This window comes from Sorex araneus, chromosome 5 (genome assembly GCF_027595985.1).
Source record: "Sorex araneus isolate mSorAra2 chromosome 5, mSorAra2.pri, whole genome shotgun sequence".
Lineage (NCBI taxonomy): Eukaryota > Metazoa > Chordata > Mammalia > Eulipotyphla > Soricidae > Sorex > Sorex araneus.
The window spans coordinates 187263707-187287325 of NC_073306.1; positions in this window are offsets into that span (position 1 = coordinate 187263707).

Genomic DNA, 23619 nt, shown 5'->3' on the forward strand with positions numbered 1-23619 from the left:
TTAAAAAGAATAAAAAATATTTCTTGTCGAAGAAACTTTAATCATTGTGCATATGATTCTAGTCTTGTTTATTATACTATTATAGTGAGTTGTGTGTCTTATACCATTCTAATTTCTATCTCTAAGTAATCAAAATAAATTAATTTTAAACAATTACACAATTTTCTCATTATTACCCTAACAATTGTTATAATATTGCAGGAAAGAACAAAGAAAAGTATTACATAAAACTTATTGTCAATAACACAGTTTAATTGACACTAATATCCTGCAAAAGAATTATTTGTAGAAGTCTAAGCCTATGAGATCTTGCTCCTGATTTATTAACACCCATTAATACATATGCTTAAACATTACTGCTATCTTACAGAAAGAAATTAAAAGAAAAAATGCACTAATATAAAGAAATAGAAAAGGAGAAATAAAATTTTAAAGCTCATCAATTTAGAAATGTTATGATACTTAATTTTATTAATTCTACATAATTATAAAACTGAAAATACACATTATTTCCCCAGTTACTTGAATTGTCTCTTTCAAAGTGAGGTCAACCTGCTACACTTCTCTGCACAACCTAAGGGAAAAGACCTAAATCATTTTTTTCACATACTTCCGAACAAATAACAGCGTAAATCTCTTCTATTTCAGTTCGCAAGACTGATTCTTTTCTTCTTTTTTGTCTATGATAATATTTTATAGGTTATATAACAAGGACAAAAAGAAAAGTAGAGGACACAAAATATGGACTATAATTCAGAACAGGTGATTAACTTCTTCAGTTGAATGGAGTAAGATAATGCAATTCCACATTTTCTTTTTTCTTATAGTTGTCATATAAAAGAAGAATAGTTGATGGCAATTGAACACTAAGAGTGATATAAACTTTCATTACTTAAATTTAGTATGTTGATACTGGAACTGCTGTGAGTTCTCACTATGTTTTGCAGTACAAGGTTTGATCATTTAGAAGTTCGTGACCAGTTTCTTAATAGGTATTTTGTATTATTATATTTTAAATAAACATTTGTTCATAAGTTTCTGCTCTTATAGTAAGGTCCCTCAAATTATTTTTAATTTTGATTTTAATTTTCAACTCACATGGTTTTTAATGTCCATTTTCAAATAAATATTTTGTACTAAGCAAATCTACTCATTGGTAACAAAAAATGTGACTACAAAATTCTATATTAAATGATGTAAATTTCCCTAACACGTATTTCCTGTTTAGCAATTTACATATGATATTTACATTTAGTAGTCTGGGAACAACTCTTCCCAGATTAGAGGCCATCCCAAAACCCTCTGTCCCTCTCAGAAAGCCTGGCAAGCTACTGAGAGTATCCAGCCCGCACGGCAGAGCCTGGCAAGCTACCCATGGTGTACTTAAATATACCAAAAACAGTAACAAAGATGGTCCTCATTCCCCTGACTCTGAAAGAGTCCCCAATAGGCCATTGGGCTACACTAGTATGCAACAGGGACAAATAGAGATGGTACTGGCATCTGCTCGAACAAATCGATGAACAGGATGACAGTGATACAGTGATTTATCATTTATTATATTTAATATTTTATTTGCATAATTGTACATGGATGTAACAAATAAATGGTATATCACATACATATATTTAACATATGTAATGTTCTTTATATGGAGAATATTGACAGTTTACTAAAAGATTAGTTACTTGTTTGTTAAGAACATTTGAATTTTTACTATTTTTATTCAAATGAAATGGTTTATAATAGATTTAATGTTAATGCTTTGGGTGTATTATGGTACTTCTCTTCACCCACCATCAAAGTTCTGATATAGATCCTTTTTAACCTTCCCAATTTCTCATTCCTAAATCTGTCACTAATAACACTATTGTACTTTGTAATCTCAGTTCTGCTCTCAAACTTTAAAGGGTATTATTGTAATTATTATTGCTACTATTATTATTACTATTACAATTTAACATTCTGTTCACTTGAATTGCTTCACTCATATAGTAACATGTAACTTTATTATTTTATGGATACATTCAAGGATATACTATAATTACTCTGGATTATTCTATTTTCTTAATAAAATGCTAACTTTTCCAATTGGATGCATGGATATTTTATCAGATTACTTGGGGTACTAAGGTGTTTCTTCTCCTTTGCTCTATTATGAAACTAAGATATTTGCTTCATTATCTTGAAAGATTTCCCTCTTCTTGGGCCATTCCTAAAATTGTCTATTCCTAAAAAACATCCTTCTGCTCATCATTGGTTTTAAAGTACTTAAACATCATCTTAAACATCAGGTAATTTTAGAGTTTACAGTACAGACCTCCCTTCCTCCCTTCCTTCCTCCCTCCCTTCCTCCCTCCCTCCCTCCCTCCTTTCCTTCCTCCCTCCTTCCATTCCTTCCTCCCTCCTTCCATTCCTTCATCCCTTCCTTCCATTCCTTCATCCCTTCCTTTCTTCCTCCCTCCCTTCCTCCCTCCCTTCCTCCCTTTCTCCCTCCCTTCCTCCCTCCCTCCCTCCCTTCCTTCCCTTCCTCCCTTCCTTCCTTCCTCCCTCCCTCCCTCCCTCCCTCCCTTCCTTCCTTCCTTCCTTCCTTCCTTCCTTCCTTCCTTCCTTCCTTCCTTCCTTCCTTCCTTCCTTCCTTCCTTCCTTCCTTCCTGCCTTCCTGCCTGCCTTCCTTCCTGCCTTCCTTCCTCCCTCCTTCCATTCCTTCCTCTTTTCCTTTCTTCCTCCCTTTCTCCCTCCCTTCCTCCCTTCCTCCCTCCCTTCCTCCCTTCCTCCCTCCCTTCCTCCCTTCCTCCCTCCCTTCCTCCTTCCCTTCCTCCCTCCCTTCCTCCCTCCCTCCCTCCCTTCCTTCCTTCCTTCCTTCCTTCCTTCCTTCCTTCCTTCCTTCCTTCCTTCCTTCCTTCCTTCCTTCCTTCCTTCCTTCCTTCTTTCCTTCCTTCCTTCCACTCTCTCTCTCCTTCTCTCCCTTCCTTCCTTACTTCTTTCTCCTCTCTTTCTCCTCCTCCTCTCTCTCTCTTTCTCTCTCTCTCTCTCCTCTCTCTCTCTTCTCTCTCTGTCTGTCTCTGTCTCTCTTTCTCTGTCTGTCTGTCTCTCTCCTTTATGGTAGAGGACTAAATTCAGACACATGCAAAACAGGTGCTTTTCTACTGATGAAGTCACATCTTGGCACAGCTTCTTTCCCTAGACATGTATGGAACGCTAACTTGGTGAATTTTATGTAGATTTCCAAATCTTATCTCTTATTCTTTCTCAATTGTAATTTAATACCGTCAAGTTTTTTTTTTTTAAAAACCTATCTTTCTTCTGTAAAGGATTTTCAATTATTGTTCTCTACTGTGTTCTCCCTCACCATTTGCTCTATTTAAAACTTTTACTTATGTAGAAAGATTAAATTAATGTGAAGCAGACTTCTTTTTACCCTCATATAAAGACTTAATCCTATATTTATCATCATTCAATGACTGAAAATGGTTTCAATTTTAATATCAACTTCTCTATAATGACAAAACTAATGCCAATCTATATGCTTTTAGATTAAATTATGTATCACAACACTTTGTTCATATTTAATCCACTCTACAAAATTTATTCTAGTATGAATTTCAGTTTACAATTGATCTCTTTAGCTATAATATACTTGCTACTTAAGTCTGGTATTTCATTATAAACTGTGCATTATATATTCCATATAAAGAATCTTTACAGGCTTTGTTACTATTTTTTATATTATTGATACTTTTCACTATTTAAATATAAAGCTTATTCCCTCAAATATAGAAAATAATTATTTTCAGTTGCATAATATGTAATATGCTACACATTTAAATGAAGTATTTATTTTTCTGGATTTGTTTTACTTTAGTTTGTGTGAAATTTTTATGCTGAATTTTCCCCTTCAGTATTGCTAAATGTTTTATTTTGTGATTTCTATTAATTTTGCTAAATAATTCATCATTATTTCACAGCTATTCTCAGAAATACTAGCAAAACTCAGTTGAACCAGTCTAGAATTTATTTCTCCAAGGTCTTGAGTGTTTTGAAACTGTTATGTACTAAATAGAGTACATTGCAGTTCTAAAATAATCTTTTATTTTATTTTTTAAAATTGTAAATAAAATTTTAATCCTGTGGAATTGTCAGCCCAAATTCCAGTATCAGACACTAGTGAAATTTGTAGTAAAAATGTAATTTGCATGTGGGAATTCAAGTATGTTCTATTTATTTTTGTTACAAATAGAAAGTTTTATTTATTATTTTAAAACTTTTTATTAGTGAATCACCGTGAGATAGTTACAAACTTATGAACTTTCATATTTGCATTTTAGTCATACAGTGATCATACACATCCCTCCACCAGACACTGGTAAAATAATCCTTTAATGTTGTTATTTATGTTTTTCTAGTGGAGCAGAAATTAACATACAATGTTGGGATTTAGATTCCAAAGTCAAGAAAGGGAGTAGTTAAAGTTTGCAAGGGTTTTGTTGTGTCTGTTATTGCTATCATTGTTTTTGCCTTTTGAATTATTAACTTTCACATTCTTCCAAAGTTCATATTCCATATACAATATATTCAACTTATCTGTCTCTGTAGCACTGTAGCATTGTCATTCCGTTGTTCATCAATTTGCTTGAGCAGGCACCAGTAACGTCTCCCTTGTGAGACTTATTGTTACTGTTTTTGGCATATCGAATATACCATGGGTAGCTTGCCAGCCTCTGCCGTGCAGGCGGGATACTCTCCAGGCTCTCCAAGAGGGATGGAGGAATCAAACCCAGGTCGGCCACATGCCAGGAAACTGCCCTACCCGCTGTGCTATTGCTTCAGTACTGTGATGAATTATGATATACGGTTTATTCTAAGATTTTATGGCCCTTTCAGAATCTTGACTTTTTATGCATGAGGGAAGGTCTTCTATAAACTTCTCACCATGAGGGTGAGATAATTTGCCCACTATCCCATCCGAAGAGTATAGACTTTAAAAATTATTATGCTACTTGATAGCAATAATACCTTCCAAAAATATTTGAATTCAGCACCATGTCAACTATATTAATGTCTGAGATTTACTTTTAGTTTTTATAGAATTATTGCGTTTCTAGGTTTTACCAATAGTTACTTAAATAGTGTATTCCGATAGTGTATCTTTTTTAGTTAAAACAAGTGGATATGTAGAAATTATTTTTCTGCAAAAAAATAGATTTCTTTTATCTTTTTTCTCTCTTAAAAAAATCCTGTTAAATTGATGGTCCAGGGTGCAAGACAAACCTGAATGGGTGGAGCACATGCTTTGCAATGCAGGAAATCTTGGTTCAAACCCTGGCATTATATGGTCTTCTGAGTCAAGTCCTGAACAATTCCTGAGGATTAAGCCACAAGCAATCCCTGAGAACTGTATGACCCCCAAACCACACAAAATTTTGATTCATTTATGTCATCTTAAACATGTACTAGCTCTTAACTATACTCATTCACTCGTTTTTGTTCTCAAGATTCTTTGCACATTTCCAAATTTTAATAACCATTATCCAAATACAAGTAGGTAGTATCTCTCATCTGAAATAAGTTAAATATGCAAAATCATTTTTATCACCAAAAATGTCACATTACTGAGTTGAGATGGCACTTTGTCTCATGTACTGATGAGAAAATACAAAAAAATATAATTAAAGAATCATTAATAGAAGACAAAATTTTAAATGTTTTATATTCATTATAAAGAATTAAAAAATTAGCTTTTTATATTCATTATAATATTCATTATAAATTAAATTTAATTAAAAATCAAGCTTATGACTTGGCATAATTATTTCTAGTTCAAACATTTAGTTTTACAAATGAAAAATGTAGCTTGTGAAAGAGCATATTTTAACACCTGGACTCTGTTAAGTTTTAAAAAAATATAAATCTGGCAAAATGTTGAATAGCAAATATATTATCTTTTTTTCCCAGAAGAATTTGTGGTTAATTACTATATCCATAATTCTTTTTACAAAATAGATCACTTGTCTCACTTGTGTCACTTGTCATTCCATTGCTCATAGATTTGCTTGAACAGGCACTTGAACAGGGTCTTGATGAAGAAGTCTGACCATCTCGTTGGTGGGCAACCAGGCATTCTTTTGACATCCTATGGAATCCAGTCGGTAATGGCTCTAGTCTAGCGGTCATCTCCAAATCACATTACGTGTCCGGCCCATCTGATTTTCGATCCTCAAGGGAAACGAGGCAGCGTTCCTGATCCTCAATCGTCAAAGGAGGTCAGAACTCCAGATTCCTTCTCTTGAGTGAAACATGATACTCCAAGCAAAGCTCTTTTGATTTTTCTTTGGGTGACCCAATAGCGTTATCATCCTGTTTTCATAGGGCCCAGGTCTCTGTGAAGTATGTTAGTGCAGGAAAAATGGTGTAGTCTAAAAGGTGTGCCCATAGCTGGAGGTTCTTCATTCTCTTAACAACTTCTTCGAGGCTCTGAAGGCATTCCACACCACTATTTTCCTCCTGCGTAGTTCTGGCGCCAAGTCGTTCCTCATGTTGAGTTCTCGACCCAGGTAGACATAACTGCTGCATTCGGAGATGTCCATTCCATTGAGAGCAAATGGAACCTCAGGAACTAATCTGTTTCTTATGAATATTGTCTTTGTGAGATTCAGCTGCAGTCCAACCTTTCCACACTCACAGTCGAAGTCGGTCAGCATTTCTGCCTCTTGGCTAATGTTTGGTGTTATGAGAACGATGTCATCAGCGAAGCAGATGTGGTGTAGTTGCCAACAGTCTATCTTCAGTCCCATTTATTCCCATTCCAGTTGTCACTTGACGTTCTTGAGGGTGGCAATGAAAAGTTTCCGTGAAATTGAATTGCCCTGCTGAAACCCTCTCTACTTTGATGATCACTTCTCTGTTGATTGGTGAAATCCTGGTGGTGAATCTGTAATACAGCTCACGGAGGATCCTGATGTACTGAGTTTGAACACCCTGTTTAGCTAGGGCATAAATGACCTCTTCAGTCTCAATAGAATCAAAGGCCTTCTTTAAGTCAATGGATATTAGACAGAGCAGCATTCTGAACTCTCTAGAAACCTCAATGAGCTTCGTCACCAGGTGGATATGGTTGATTGTGCTGAATCTTTTTCGGAGCCCACCTTGCTTGCATGGTTGTTCTTCATCTAGTGTTCTGCCAATTCTATTCAGGATGACTCGAGGGAACAACTTATTAAACGATGGACAAAGGACAGATCGGGTGATAGTTGCCAATGTCATGAATGCCTCCCTTCTTGTACAGCAGAACGGTCCTGCTGGTTTTCCATTGGGACAGAACCTTGCATTCAGACCTTAAATACTCAATCAACAGTTTTGCCAGACTGATGTCATTCTTGTCCCAAAATTCCAAACGAGATCAGACCACCATCTCCTTCATGCACAATTCTACTTCACGAAGCAGGAAGAAAGGAATGCAAAGTTTAAGAAAAGAACTCCCACAATGACCACCAACTGGGAGCTTTTTGGCACTATTGCGGCAATTTGGGAAGATGCCATCATTAACTATATCGTAGAGAAATATGATCAACTTGTTCAGCACCTCCATGACTGTATGTGAAATTCTGAGAGTGAGAAAGCCACAAAAATTCTCGTTTTCAGAAACTCTTGAGCTCATTCACCAACGTGGTTTGGCGTGAACCTCAGGCAATCCCAAGCTAACGTCCATGCTCCTAAAGCTGTACAGAGAAATGATAAAGAAAGACCTCAAAGAGAAAAGAGCAACAGTGTTGACCGATGCAGCAGAAGTGGGGAAAAGTATTTGCAACACCTGTTTGTCCTTCCCCAACTACAAAACCAAGATGACTGCCATCCATTGTCCTAATGGATCTATTACATCTTCCAGAAGGGCAATGGAGAAGGTTATCCATGACTTCTACTCGGACCTCTTTGATAGCCATGTCCACCTGCCCATATACCAAATTCCACAGGATGGATATGTTGTTTCTAGAGTTCTCTCTTCCGAAACCCTATGTGCCATATTGTCAGAATAGAAGTGTACAGCACCTGGTCTGGACAAAGTCAGACCCAAACACCTGAAGAATCTGCTGCCAGTACTCATCAATACACTACTAGCTCAGTTCTTCACACACTACCTGTCTGAATGCAATGTTCCATCCCAATAAAATAGGTAATAAATTAAAATGAAATTATTTTATTTTAAGTATAAGGCGGTTATAAAATTCTAATTATCAAATTCATGTCTATATGTAATGTCAAAAACTTAAGAGTCTAATTAAAGATATATATTAAATACTCACTGCCAATGGGACTGTTCACTGTCACTGTCATCCCATTGCTCATCAATTTGCTTGAGCATATCCAAAAAGAGTAACAATAAGTCTCTCAGTGAGGGACGTTACTGGTGCCCGCTCTAACAAATCGGTGAGCAACAGGATGACAGTGACAGTGGCAGTGATTAAATACTCATCAAAGGTATATCTAACATCTTTAGCCCAAAAGGAAAAACATACTGAGCTGAATGTATAAAACCATTAAGGAGCACTTGAAATCATATTAAAACATGCATTTCAAAATAGAAATATGATAAATTTTTAATAATGAATTATGTAGGAAATGAGATTAGTTGATAATAAAAGCAAGGGGACTGGAGAGATTGTACAGTCTGGTACTTACTTTGCACTTTGACAACCATTCTATGTTCCCCAGCACCCCATAAGGTCCACTGAGACCCACCAGAAGTGCTTCTTTAGTGCAGAGCCAGGAGTATACCCTAAGCAGCACAGTTGTGGCTCATAAACCAAATGAATATACCAATAAATGTGAAGGTGATTATCATTATTTAAAAGTTCTTCACAATTATTTACATTAAAAACATACTACTCTGAATGTGCTTTGGCTTTTAGCTATAGAACTTTTCTTATTTTGTTCAGATCAGTCTGATTCAAATAATATGGAAAACTTCATATAGTATTTAATTTCATCTGGATCTTCATGTTAGACTATTAGAAAATAATTAATCTCCCACCAAAAACTATTTACTGTTTGTATCAAAATACTGTCTACGGAATTTAAACTATTAACTTCTATATCCCCTAGTGAAAATTCCAAACACATCTAACTAGCCATAATTTTTTTAAAGATTCATTTTCAATGCCTTCTCTTATATTCTTTCAAATGGAAGTCCTATAATGTACCAGCATAAACAATCATTTAAAACACTCTTTGCCACCCTAAATCATACATCAATTCCTAAGACTCTAACAAAATACTAAACCTTACCCTCTTATTATTTCAGATTATAGTTACTTTGTATTATACTTTAAGTTCATTAAGAAAATATTTGGAGACAAACATAACTCAAGATGGTGGCATCACAATATGAATATGATTCTTGCTATAGTGGATTCTGATCAAATCATTTAAACTACTGCCCAATGAATCTGAAAAAAAAAACAGTACAACTGTGGAATACAGCACATAATAAGGAATAATAAAATTGTGCAATTCACTCTATTATGAATGAAACAGTAAGATATGTTTAAATAAAATAAGCTAGAAGAAGGACAAATGCAAGTTGATCAGCTATATGTGGTACAGAGATTAATCGAACAAAGAAATGCAATGTCTTAAAGGTAGGATGCCTATATTATCCTTTACCTCAGAATATATGGAGGACAGAGGAGAAGAAATTGAGGGCGAAAAGTATAAAGTAGACAGGCAGGAAGCAAGGAGTGGCAGGCATCTAGGGAACTCAGGTACATCAGTCTTCTTGTAAATCATGGGGCCTTAAAAAATTAAAAATCAAAAATGAAACTGAAACAAAACACAGAACCAGTATATTTTATATCTGAGCCTGTCTGATTTTAAACTAAATCTCTAATTAGCCAAATATGTATTGACTTCATTCAATTTTCCGGCAACTATATTAACTGCTTTAAAATTGATCTCATTCATTTTTATATATCTGTTTATATCTAGAGGAATAGTAATCTCCTTTTAGCAGATGATAAAACTAAGCATATGAAGGTTAACTGCCTCATTAAAGGTCACGTAGGCAGTGAGCAGTAATACTGTTACTGAGTCCATCTCTTTTTTTCATATGCTGTTACAAATCCAGAAATCTTGTGTGCCCCATATTGACGTTAGCTCTAAAAACAAAATAGTGAAATAAAGAATGAAACTCAAATAAGGCATGAAATAAAAAAAGTATTAAGAATAGAATAAAATTTTATATCATACTTGAATAAATTTCATTGTCTTCCAGGCATAGTCAAATTTTCAAACACCATACATGAAAATATCATGCTTTTTTCATGTTTGGGGAATAAAACCCAGTTACTGTTGAAGTTATTTATAGTTCAAGTTTATCACATACAGAGACTCAAATCTGGAGCACCCTTGATGTGAATGTAGGAGATCCTACTGAAATGACATCTCTGTTGAGTGTTGATTCTTATCTTGGGGAGAAATTTGCCACTATCATTGTACTTATTTTTTTCAGTTTTATTTTTGTTTATTTAATCATTTATGTATTTACTTAATTATTTATTTTCATTGATTCACTGTGAGGTACAGTAACAAGACTTTCATGTTTGAGCTTCAATCATACAGTCATCAAACATCCATCCCTTCACCAGTGCACGTTTTCCACCACCAAAATCCCCAGTATCCTCCATCACACCTTTTCACACCTCCCCCTGCTCGTGTGCAGACAATTTGCACAACACTCTTTTTCTCTACTTTAGTTACCTTTGATATTTCGAGACCAGTCCCACCATCACTCATACCTGGTGAAAAGTCAATGCTAGACAACGTGTTTTATATTGCTTGTTATGGATACAATGAAATGTTGCATAGCCGCTCTAGAAATTCTAAAATTTTAATAATTAGGGTCTGAAGTAATCGCTGTAGCAAATTGCTTGGGTCCTAAATTCATTTGTGTGTCTCTGGATCATGGCCGTGTGGGAGCTTAAGTAGATGGTGGCTGGATGTGGCATAATCTCAGAGTCCCATCAGGGCAGGGGAGAGGAGAAGGGCCCACACCTTCACTGACACATGAGGCTAGGCGTTTGCCGCCACCACCGACACCCGTGCATGGAGCTTGTTGCTGAGTTCTAGAAAATGGTAGCCCCGGGCCTCCTAGAGGGCAGGGGAAGGGAAGGCACCTGCCCCCATCTGGAGCAGCCAGCGGAAATGGCCTATTGCGAAGTCCAGGGCTATCTCTGCAGCAAGTTGTTGGGGTCCGAGATACGTTTGTGTGTCTCATTATACTTTGTTAAGCTAATATTCTTTTTTTTTTCATTTTGCCTGTAAGGTTCATACCAGTTCTGTTAATCAGCTAACTTCTAAAGTTAGCTCTGTGCCCAGGGATTACTCTTACCTTACTCAAGGAACCATATATAGTATAGGGGTTCAATTCAAGGTCAGCCACATGCAAGGCAAATGCCTAACCCTGTACTATCTGTCAGCTCAAAACTAGTATCTTTAAAAATTAGATTGATATTCTATTAGTTAGAGCCATTGGAAATTTATTTGCTTTAAAATTTGTTCTTTTCCTTTTTTTTTGCAGGAGGGAGTGGGCCATACCTAAAGGTGTTCAAGGCTTACTCCTGGCTTTGAACTCAGGGATCACTCTTGGCAGATCTCAAGGAAATGTATGCAGTGCCAAGGATAGAACCAAGGTCAGATGTTGCCCCATAGAAAACAAACCAAATTAAACCTAAAAAAAATAAAATTTATTTTCAAACAGCAATAACTGTGTGTATGTCTTTAATTTAAATCAACACAAGAGATGCCTAGAGAAGAAGCAGGACAGGTGTATAAATTTTATGCAATAAATAAAAACAATGATCTTAGTTTCACTCTTTCCTAAATCAATCCTCCAAATAACCTACTTTATATAACAAAAAATAGAGAATCATTATGCCAAGCTTTTAGCCGAGAATTAATAAAAATGTCTCTAATATTCAATAAAATATTTATCTGTTGTTATATTTAGTGCTTCATTAATGAATTAATCATCAAATTAAATTATTGTAAGATTAGTTAGACGGCAAGTTTAATTTGAGTAAATTTTGCTTCTGGCAGAGGGATAATAAATGCAAAGCTATATTTCTTGACATGGTGAGATTTTAAAAGGTCATTGAATTTTTCATGATTAACGGTTCCAATGTTTTCTCATAACCATTAAATGGTATATGACTTTTTAAAATATACTATAGATACCTACAATGTCTATAATATTTCAAAACATTTTAAAAGTATTAAAGATTAGTTGACTTCTTAGTCAACTCAAATTCAGAAAATGTATAAGTTGTATTTTATTTCTTTGTTTTCACTCATCGTTGTCACTAATTGAGGTATAGAAATAAAAAATGAGATATTAAAATGCTTGAAAGATAACTTCTTAAATATATAAATGAGTTTATTTTATAAATATCTCAAAATATCTATTTTTGGAATGTACTTAATGCAGCATTTAGAAATTAACACTTCTGAAGATTTTTTTTTAAGCCCTGTCACTGTCACTGTCATCCCGTTGGTCATCGATTTACTCAAGCGGGCACCAGTAATGTCTTCATTGTGAGACTTGTTTGTTACTGCTTTTGGCATTTTGAATACACCATGGGTACTCTGCCAAGCTCTGCCGTGAGTAAGAGATACTCTAAGTAGCTTGCCAGGCTCTCTGGTAGGGATGGAGGAATTTAACCCAGGTCAGCCGCGTGCAAGGCAAACAACCTACCACTGTGCTATAGCTCCAGCCCCAGTGTGCAAAAATCACAAATCACTTTTATTTAATACAATTCATTACCACTTTACAAATATATAGTTATTGATTACGTTGGAAGAAAATGGAATCAAAGATATTTGTACAAGTTAGAAATGAATCTACAGGCAAATAATACACTTAAATGAAAAAATATTTTAAATTGGTAGGTATCACCCGCTATTGTTTAAAAATAAATTCATGGGAAAGTAGTTTAGGAATAATTTTTATTGTACTATTTGGTTGTTATCACATCATAGGTAAGAAAAAAAAAGAAAAAAAAACAAGGGAAAGCACTTATCACAAAATAATGATTAGCTTTTAAAGACATTTCCATAAATCCACACCCAACAAATCATACTACGTTTGCAGCAATTGTTAAGTGAACAACATCACTAACATTTGGGTTATGTCTTTAAAGATGAGAATAGATACCCAGTCGATACTTGTCAGTTTCTGACATAGCATTCTTAAATTCTGGTACACAATGGTGAAAATATATAGTGAATCAATCTAATCTAGTGATAGTCAACTCAGAAAAAAATTTATACCTTGCTTCAAAATAAATACCATACAATTATTAACAACACATACCAAATAATGAAATGTGAATGAATCCTACCAACTTATGAGTGAACGTTAAATGATAAAAAATGGAGAAACAGTTGGAAACAGAAAAAAAGAAAAGACATATGAGATTCTCAAAATATTTGGGCCTTTATATTTAGAATAAAAAAGTAACAGAATGTGAACTTTGTAATAATATAACCATCCTCTTGTGCTCTAAGATAAACATAACTAAGTCACAATATTATTTATTTATTTACTTTATTTTGGCTCTTTGGGCTACACCCCACTATGATACTGAGGGATTACTCCTGGCTCTGCACTCAGGAAGTACTGCTTTCAGTGCTTGGGGGACCCTATGTGATGCCTGGAATCAAACCAGTGTCGGCCTTGTGCAAGGCAAATGACCAATCCACTTTACTATCACTCCAGCCCCGGTGTTGCAAAATTTTAGTGATGCATTTCTAAATTATCAAAGCAATAAGAAAACTATGCTAATCAACAGATGGTAAAAAACTAAGTGCTTTAGAAAAATTCCATTAAATACTTAACTAATTTAGCTAACAGAAGTACCTCTCAATCAGTAAAATCAAGTATATCTAACCAATAAATTCTTTTATCTTCAAAAAAGGTAGATTATCTATGTAAATTATTGTAAACAATTTCAAGATTTAAAAATTAAAGACAGTCATCCAATCATAACAAGCAATGTCATTACTGATTTTACATTTTTAATTGATCAATAGCAGATAACGACAATGAGCATTCTTCTGAAAGAAAATCAATTTATGGCTCTTGTACATTTTCAAAATCAGTCAATGCATGGTTGACCACTCTAGTAAACAAAATTTTTGTAGGTAACTTTAATACCTCTCTGCCTTTGAATCAGCACAAATATATTTCTAAGGCATAAATCAACTCAATCATTTTTCAGCAGATAACACAATTGCAGAATAAACATTCTCCAAAATCCCTACATAAATTCAGCTGGTACAGAAGTAAATCTTTTCCAAAGTGTGTGGAAACTTTTTCTCTTTATTTTTTCTCCTAAACTTTCCATATTTCTATTTGTGGTCAAAGCTGTAATACAAATCATCAGGGATAGACTGGATATTCTCATCTGTTATTAATTCTACTGAAGAACATTCCATTTGCAGAGTTCTACTTTTGAACATCCTATGTCTTTCTACATGACTCCTAGTGGTTTTGTATTTCAGTCATATTTCTGAATCCTTCGAAAGGACGGTGACTGCAGAGGATAATTTTAGCATCTGAAGCACATGAATAACCAGAAAATCAAGTGCAACTAAAAAATTTAAAGGATAAGTCCAGTCACAATTGTGTGTTAGATACCTATTTGCTTCTATATCGTATATTTCTGCATCCATATTCATAGTATTGGTACAAGTTTTTTCCCTGGGGGACACCGTTAATCTGGTTTAACCTTAAAACTGAAATTTTTAGCTTTTCTTAGTTGCATACTATTCTATTTTTAATATTCATTCCATTCTGTATATTTTTCTATTTATTTTTTGACATTTGCACTATTTTTCTACTCTAGCTATTATACTTATTGCTACAATGAACATAATTGTGCTATATTATTTTGAACTATGGTTTTTTTCTTGGGGGTATTGCTGCCAAGAAGTAGAATTGCAGGATCATATGGAAGCTCTATATTTACTTTATTTGAGAAATAGTCTTAATTTTTCCTCTATAAGTTGAAACAAATGGAATTTCCACTAACAGTGAAAGAGGGTTCCCTTTCACTCCCCATCAAAACTTCTAATCATTTTTATATGTGTAATTAACTGGATATTCATTGATGTCTCATTGTTATTTGATTCATGTTTTCCTGATAAGGGATAATAAGTAATTTTCATCTACCTACCACCTATCTATATGTCCTACTTGGTAGTTCTATCACTCTTCAGTGTATTTTTTTAGGGACTCTTAGATTTTTTTGTTGTTGAGTTTCATGATATACCACGTTTTATGTATGTAGAATATTAGCTCGTTATATGATGTATAGTATGCAAATATTTACTCCCATTTGATAGGTTTTCTTTATTATTTTAGCCTGAGTTTCTTTTGTCATGAAAGAAAAAACTTTTCAGTTTGATATAGTCTCATGTGCTATTATTTATTTTTATTATCTTTGTCATTGGAATCATATAACAAATGGCACAACTGGTTTCCATCTTGGATAGTTACATGCAAGGAAATGAAAGCGGATCTGTGGTTGACATATTACACAAATGCTAATTCAATATAGACCAAAGATATTAGATTATACTAGATTGAAATATATAAAATTAATTGAAGAAAATATAGGAATAACTCTTCAAGATAAGAACATTAAAATACAGGTTGTTTCCACAATATTTTGCCACTGTTGTCTTTCATTTATTTTTTGATTAGTATAAGAATATTTATAATATGTTTGTCTAGTTGTTTTTCTTTTTACTTAAGCAGTATGGATATATGCTTTACTTTCTGTTCATTTCCTAATTTTACTTCATCCTGTCCATTAATAATGGATTATTTGAGTCATCAGCAAAATTACTGGTCTATCTAGTTTTCTTAGTTCAAGACTGCCCTCTGCCATTGGCATAGTGAAGTGCAGTTTTATTTATTTATGATTCACTTTTATGAGTGGGGTGGAAGAAATTGTGCAATATAGCCCAAATATGAAGAATTGTTAATCAATGGATTATGCCCTGAAACTTTTCTTACCTTCTATGACAACTGAGACTTCTGTGATTAATTTAAATATATTGAGATCTGGGGAAAATTCTGTGGGTTATATGAATGGATTCGATGTAACCACAATGGTTATTATAAGAACAGAGAAGGAATCAGAAAGAGGCAATGTGAAGATTGAAGCAGATATTTGAGTAAAACGTTTAACGGTGGAAGAAGTGGCCAAAAGCCAAGTTCAATGGGAACCAACTAAAACTTAGAAGATTGTCTACTATATCTGTTGGGAGAAACTCCAATCTGAAACCACTTAGGACAATAACTTGACAAGTAAATAAATAAAAATATTCAATTTTCTATTCCTCAGAAGGGTAAAAGTAAAACATTTTTGTCACTTTAAGCCATAAAGTTACAGTAATCATTCCAGTACCCATACAACAGGAGAGTAATATGGGGCAAGACTTAAAAAATTTAAAATTTTCTTCTGTTACATCAGGTTCATTAATTTATTTTCGTGCTCTCTTGTTTTTCTTTACAGTGAAACCTTCAAGAGATACTTCCACCTTCCAATGTACTTGTTCTGTGGAATTGGTACCAGCCCAGTATTTTATTCTTCTACTTACACAGTCATTCTCATCTTTCGAACATCACAAATCAGAATAATTCTCAATATTTGACATTGAGAGATATGGTCTCTCTTCCAGGGTGCTTGCATTAGTGGGTTGATCAGCTAGCCATGAGTTTGCAGTGCCTCTGGTAGAGTGAGACCTTTTTAATTTTTTTTTATTGCACATGTTGTAGGAAGTTTAGTGTTTTCTATTTAGTAATTATACCGAAGATTGTGTTTTTTTATGGGAAAGACAAAGAGCTTTGAATTTAGGGTCATATCACTATTGTGTGAAAAACAGAAATTTATACACTACCTACTTCCTGATATTATGATGAGGATTTTATCTTTTTTAAAAAAGTTATCTTTCTGGGTTCAATTCCTCCGCCCCTCTCAGAGATCCTGGCAAGCTACCGAGAGTATCTTGCTCACACGGCAGACCTTGGCAAACTACCTGTGGTGTATTCAATATGTCAAAAACAGTAACAATTCTCACAATGGAGACGTAACTGGTGCTCGCCCAAGCAAATCGATGAGCAGCTGGATGACAGTGACAGTAACCTGCTTTTCTCTATATCTCTACTTGCTTTATCAACTCTGGAGAAGCCCATGTGCTCTCTTCAATAAGTATACTTCCTCTCTTCCACTTCCCTCACATATTTCTAAATGAAGTTTGTTCAATGAAAATTATCTTGCTACACTAAAAATTAAATAAATCAAATATGAAATGTAATATATTTTTGATACCCAATCAATGTAAGTTGTATTCTTGAATCTTTTTTTTCCTTTCTGTGTATATGAATTTCATTTTACTCTATACTTTGTCAAATAAAGATTTCATAAAATACACAATATTGCTGTTCCTTTTGACGAACCCATTCTCTCACTTACATATTTGTTCTCACTGTTATATTTACATGGTCCAAGTGATGATTATTGACTTTCTGTTATCTAAACACTCTTTTTTTATTATTCTAAATTTTAGCTCCCACTAACTTCTGTTAATATGATTTCATGAATATTAATAAATACCAAGCTACAGGCTAAACATGCATTAGAAAAATATATACCCAGACCTCCATAAAGACACTAAGTTTATGGTTAACTAAGGTCATGATATACTTTTGTTTTTCTCTTTAAGAGATGAATATCTTAGGTATTACTATTTCTGAAACATAATTATTTTTTCAATCCTTTGGTTTCATGATTATTATATCCCTCTTCTCATTCAGTCCTTCATGTCATTTTTCCTGTTTTAGGCACTATTCTTATTGCTTTGTTCATGAACTTTGGAATAATCATATTATCCAAATGGTAGAGATGAGGAAATGGAACAACAGCTTTTAATGGACGTAACATAGGCTCTAAAGTTAATGACATTAAATGAACCATGCTTTCAGGCTCAAAACGGTGTGATCTACTTTTTAAATCTACCTTCACCTTTTGCATCCACCCTTTTCTCAAAGAGCTCCCTTTCAGAGATTTTCCTTCTGTTGCTGCAATCTATAATACTAACGATATAAGCAAGCTGACAGTGTGATACTCCCTCCTTCCTTATATTGTTCTCCTGGATTAAGATCAGAGCAAAATAATGAACTAGTGCTACAGTACACTGTTGGCATTTCACACTGATTGGTTGGTGTCTGTATTCTACCAAGTGCACCTGATTTATCTCCAGGCTTCCCTACAAATCAACTATATTTTAAGAATATCTTTATCATGACTTAGAAATAAACTGATACATAATTCAGGTTATAAATTATGTGTGATTTTCTTTCTTACAGATTTATAAAATATTCCTTTCGTGCATAGGAAATAATTTAATCGAATGTTTATATTTATGTTGTTTTTCTTAAATATTCCCCAAAAGTAAAAGTTAGACACCAGTATAATTTTTCTACCTCAAAACAACTTGAATTTTTATAGACTCAAGTAAAATTGAAGTAGTTCTTTAATTTTTTGTCATTTAAGAATCTATAGATTAAGTTAACATTAATTTCTTTTTGAAGCTTGAATAAGGCCATTTTCTCAGCACTAACTAATAAATTATTAGCAGTCTGTTTTTATCATTCTCCTGATTTAGACTAAATTTAATATGAAGTAGGGAAGCATTTTATTTTTTAAACCTAGCAAATGTCTTTAAAAGATTATTTTGGACATGGTGATATTAAAATTCAATAATTTTAATGTTTATTATGCCATTCTCAATGTCTATATTAAAATCAAATATCCATATTGAAATCATACTATGTCTACTGGAACATTTGTAATTTTTCCAAATGACACATCACTAAAATAAAAAGCTATCTCAAACTAAAGTATTTAGACATCCACTAACATATCTTGTCAGAAGTACATTATATAATAATAAAATTATATTGTAATAGCTTCAAACAAAACTAAATTTACAGTCATTCACACATTTGCAATTAATTTACATACATTTACAAAAGTAGTCAACTACAAATTTACATTCAGGTTTTTTTTCCATAGAGATATAGCTATTTGACTCTTCTGACAAATTGACCAAATTGACCACTTAATTTGTCAAATGTCATATATCTGAATTACAAATCCACCATATTATTCTCTAAATTAAAAAAAAGAGCTGGTTCCTACAAACATTATGCCTCACAATCTATCCATATGTATGTTATTTCTGAGCAATTACTTAAACAGTGAAGAGATAAAATATCTCAATCTAGAAGTGTGTTCGCACGCTTCTGCATGCAGAGAGTGTTCTAGGTTGAATGTTATTTTTTAAAATATGGCATTTAACAAAATGATCTCAGTTATACCTTAAACATATTATTTGTTAACTAGAAAGCTATAGCTTTTGAAGTGGAGAACTTCTTAAAATAACAGCCTTAGCAATTATAATTTTCGCTCTGGGCTAGGAAGGTACTACAGAGGTAAAGGCGTGTGCGCACCTACCCAGTTTTGATCCCCAGAAACACATATCTTCTGAAACGTACCAGGGGTAGGACTGGAGGTACCTCAGCGCTGCAGGAATTGAACAGTGTTGCACCTTCAGACCATAGCAATGAACAATCGCCTAAACTGGCCAAGTATCTCAGGGAGAGGCCCCTGTTTCCTTAGCAACACTTGACAGTCCCTCGAACCCCCAAACTCAAAATTAATAAAATTTGTCCCATTCACTTTCTTCCTTTGAGGTGTGTTCACTTCCCCCACAATGCTGTGGGATCCTCAGGGATATGAATTAATAAGTAATTGATCATTAATCCTCGGTTAAAAAAAACAGAGATTATAATCTGTCATTGTAGTGGAAATGTTTGCAATTTCCCATTGTCATTTCGAGTTTGATGTCTCTCATCTACCAATCTTAAAATTTAAAGTGTGCTTTGCTTGAAAACTTGAAAATATGGGTCTTCTCAAAATTTTGGATCAGCGACACTCTGTTTTCTAGTAAACTTGTATGTTAACTTATTTCACCCAATCGTGTATGTTTTATTGTCATTTCTACAATGTGGAAAAAGTTGCTTAGGTTATTTTGAAAGTAATTTTTCAGAGAAAATTGGTTTACATATAGCTATAGAATTGGAATTTTCAGGTGACTGGTGAGTTCAGGAATAGTCTTACATTATTATTTTGAAATGGAAATCACCTGCAATTATTTACTAACTATAAACATTTATATATTAAATATTCTCTCTATATATGTATATGTAAATATTTTTTTCTTTGAAAGAATTTGGGCCTAGTTAGTGATGCTCAGGTCTTACTTGGGCGCTGTGTTCATTGATTACTCTTGGTGGAGAACAGAGGACCATATGTAGTATCAAGGATTAGACATGAGTCAGCCACATGCAAGGCAATATACAAATCCTTATTTACTATACAAATCCTTTGATCTTTTTGTATAAAATTTAAAAAATAACTTATGCAATGTACTAGTCAGGTTTGCTTATTAAATAGCATATTTTTGTCTAAATCTACTTTTTTTTTTTTTTTTGCTTTTTGGGCTTACACAGGGGTTACTCCTGGCTTTGCACTCAGGAATTACTCCTGGCGGTGCTCAGGGAACCATATGGGATGCTGGGAATCGAACTTGGGTCAGCTGCTGTGTGCAAGGCCAATGCCCTACCTGCTGTGCTATCTCTCCAGCCCCCTAAATCTACCTTTCTACCTAATTAGGTAGGAAATTAGAAGGAAATGTTTACTGTCTAATGTTCTTCTCATCTAAAATTTGCACAATTATTCCTCTAATAAATAATTCAGATATTTTTATGAATAAATAAATTAGTTATTCCGCTGTTTTGAGTTTCCCAATTTTTATATCAATTCTTAGAATTTGTAAATAAATAAATCAATACAGTCCCTCACATATTTCAAAGTGGGTATGTTATTTATAGAAGTTAATATATACAAAAATTCCTAGGAAATCATTAAAAGTGCATCAATTTGGGTTTCAGAAGCAATAGGGTATAAAGTAGAAATATGTTCTTATGTTTATACAATTGTGGGGACCATTAAAGGCAAAATTTCTGGACATTTTTTCTAAGAACAGTTCCTGTTAAAATCTTGAATCCGTTTCTTTGTATAGCTCAGAGTAGCAGGTTAAACTATTAAATTCTTGAAGAAGATTAATCTCTGGGAGTCTTCAATCATTGCCCTCAAGACTTTTAAGTAAATGAATAAAGCCCACTGATATTATGTATGGCAATGTGTTTTACTTAAAATCAACTTTTATAACTGTTAACCTCTTTTGCAAAAAAACTTCATAAAAACATTTAGACAAGTGTTTGACCAAACAAGTTGGCACCATGACAAATCGAATTTTATAAATAAAATTAAACATCACCTATGCTAAATTTACTCAATAAATATACAGCTTTCCTTAGTAATTTTATTTAAAATATAATTGAATGGTCTTCTTAAGGGCCAATTGAGACGGAAAATAATATTAGAAATGCAATTTTTTAAATGAAATTGGTGCTGACTAGAATCTACCTAAACAGTTCCCTAGACATGATTTGTGATTATTTTCGAAATGACTTGATAAGTGAATGGATTTGATATAAATATGGACAGTTGCCCACCCCTAGCAGGAATTTTTCTTTCCTTTCTTGTATTGCCTGTATATTCTTCACATTACAAAAGGAAAAGCAATTATTGCAGCAATGCACAACCATTTTATGCACAGACTGCTTTCGCTTGGAATGCTAAAATTATCAGTCTGGGTGATTTAAATTGAAAACATTTATTTTTCACAGTACTGGAGCTTGAGAAGTCCAAACTGAAGGTGTTAAATTCAGTGTCTGGTTAGAGTCTTCTCCATGTTTTGCCAACAGAAGAATCTATCATCACATAAAAAGGATGAATGTGGAGAGAGAGTGGAGATACCAAGACACTTGGTATCTTCTTATGAAGAACATGGTAGGCATTCCCACTCTGAGTTCATCTAAACCTAATTACCTTCCAAATATCACACCAACAAATGCCCCACTGCCAAATTTGCAATTGAATTCATAGCTTTTATAGGATTCAATGAAAATCAAATAAATGCTGCTTTCATTTGGTAAAAAGTCTTGCACCAACCTAATGATTTCACAATCTATTTCTATTCAGAGCATGCTTTGTTATAAAATTGTAGGCTTTAATTTCAATCTTTTCTAGAAGGAAGTGTGCTAGAAAAAAATTATTTATATCCTTTATAATCCTACAAGACCCCATTCACTTAGGGAAAAAATGGTGAAAATCTAATTGAGCAGTAGGAATTTTAACTCTCTTATAGTATATAAATCCTATTCATCTCATTTATATTATCTTTTACTCACATCTCTCTTTTTAACTCTCAGATTTCAGTAGGAATAATGTGGATAAGGCTTAAAACAAAAGAATGCATTCAATTTTAGCTGAGAAAATGACAAACAGTGAATCTACATTTGACTTAAAGTAAAGCTGAATATTCAGAATCTTAGATAGGTTTATAGTTATAGCAATCAATAGTATGCCAAAATTTTAGAAATTTAGTCTTTTAAAGCTTTCATAAATTTCACTGATTTTTATGATACTTATTTATTTACTACTTTTAAGTGTTTGCCTAATTTAGAAAAATAATTATGATAGCTTAGTTTTTCAAAATGTTTAAAAAGTTTTAAACAAAGCAGTGCCTATAAAATATCTTAGAGTGCATAAACTCATTCTAATTAGATTTTCTGTAATTGTTTCTTTACAGACTTTCATGTGCTTTACGCTGAATGACATTTTGTATATATAGGCTAGTAAAGCCTAATGTGTTGAGGAGTTCCAAGAAGTGAACAAAACTACAATTTGAACATCATAAAAAATAAGGTCAACAGGCTATTCTGATTTGCATATGATAACTTGTTCTGATTTCTATCTTTTACTTGCTTTTGTAAGCTAATTTTTTATCAAGGTCTTTTTTATTCACTTAAGTAACACAGAATGAGAAAACTGACACACTACTGTTCCTTTAACATCATTCATGTAGTCATTTTCTGATATTTCTGAGATTTCCTCTATTACTACATTGTAAAGTTTTCTATTGTAGTCTTAAAAGTCATTTTTTAATAAACTCATTTTATATTTAACTTTGTACCTCAATACATGATCTTAAACTCTACTGTACTTTGTATCTCTGAGCTTAATTTTAGATCATTCAGTACATTTTCTTTCTATAGCAGCTATCTGATAAATACATCCTTTCAAACTGAAATTATAATAAGATCTAACTATATTATATTTTATATAATACCACTAATTTCTAATTTATAAAATTAAGTACTTAACTTTTCTTTGTTGTTATAAATGATTTAATGTTCTTAATTATCTTTATTTGAAAACTAATGCAGTTTTTTCTTGCCCCCACGCCTAACTATCTTCACTGGGGCCCCTTGAAGTGGGGCGGATTGAGTTTTCCTCCCCGCCCTAAGCAGAACCCTGACAGCCAAAGACCTCCAGAACCCAGCCACAGCCATGCTCAAGGGCCCTC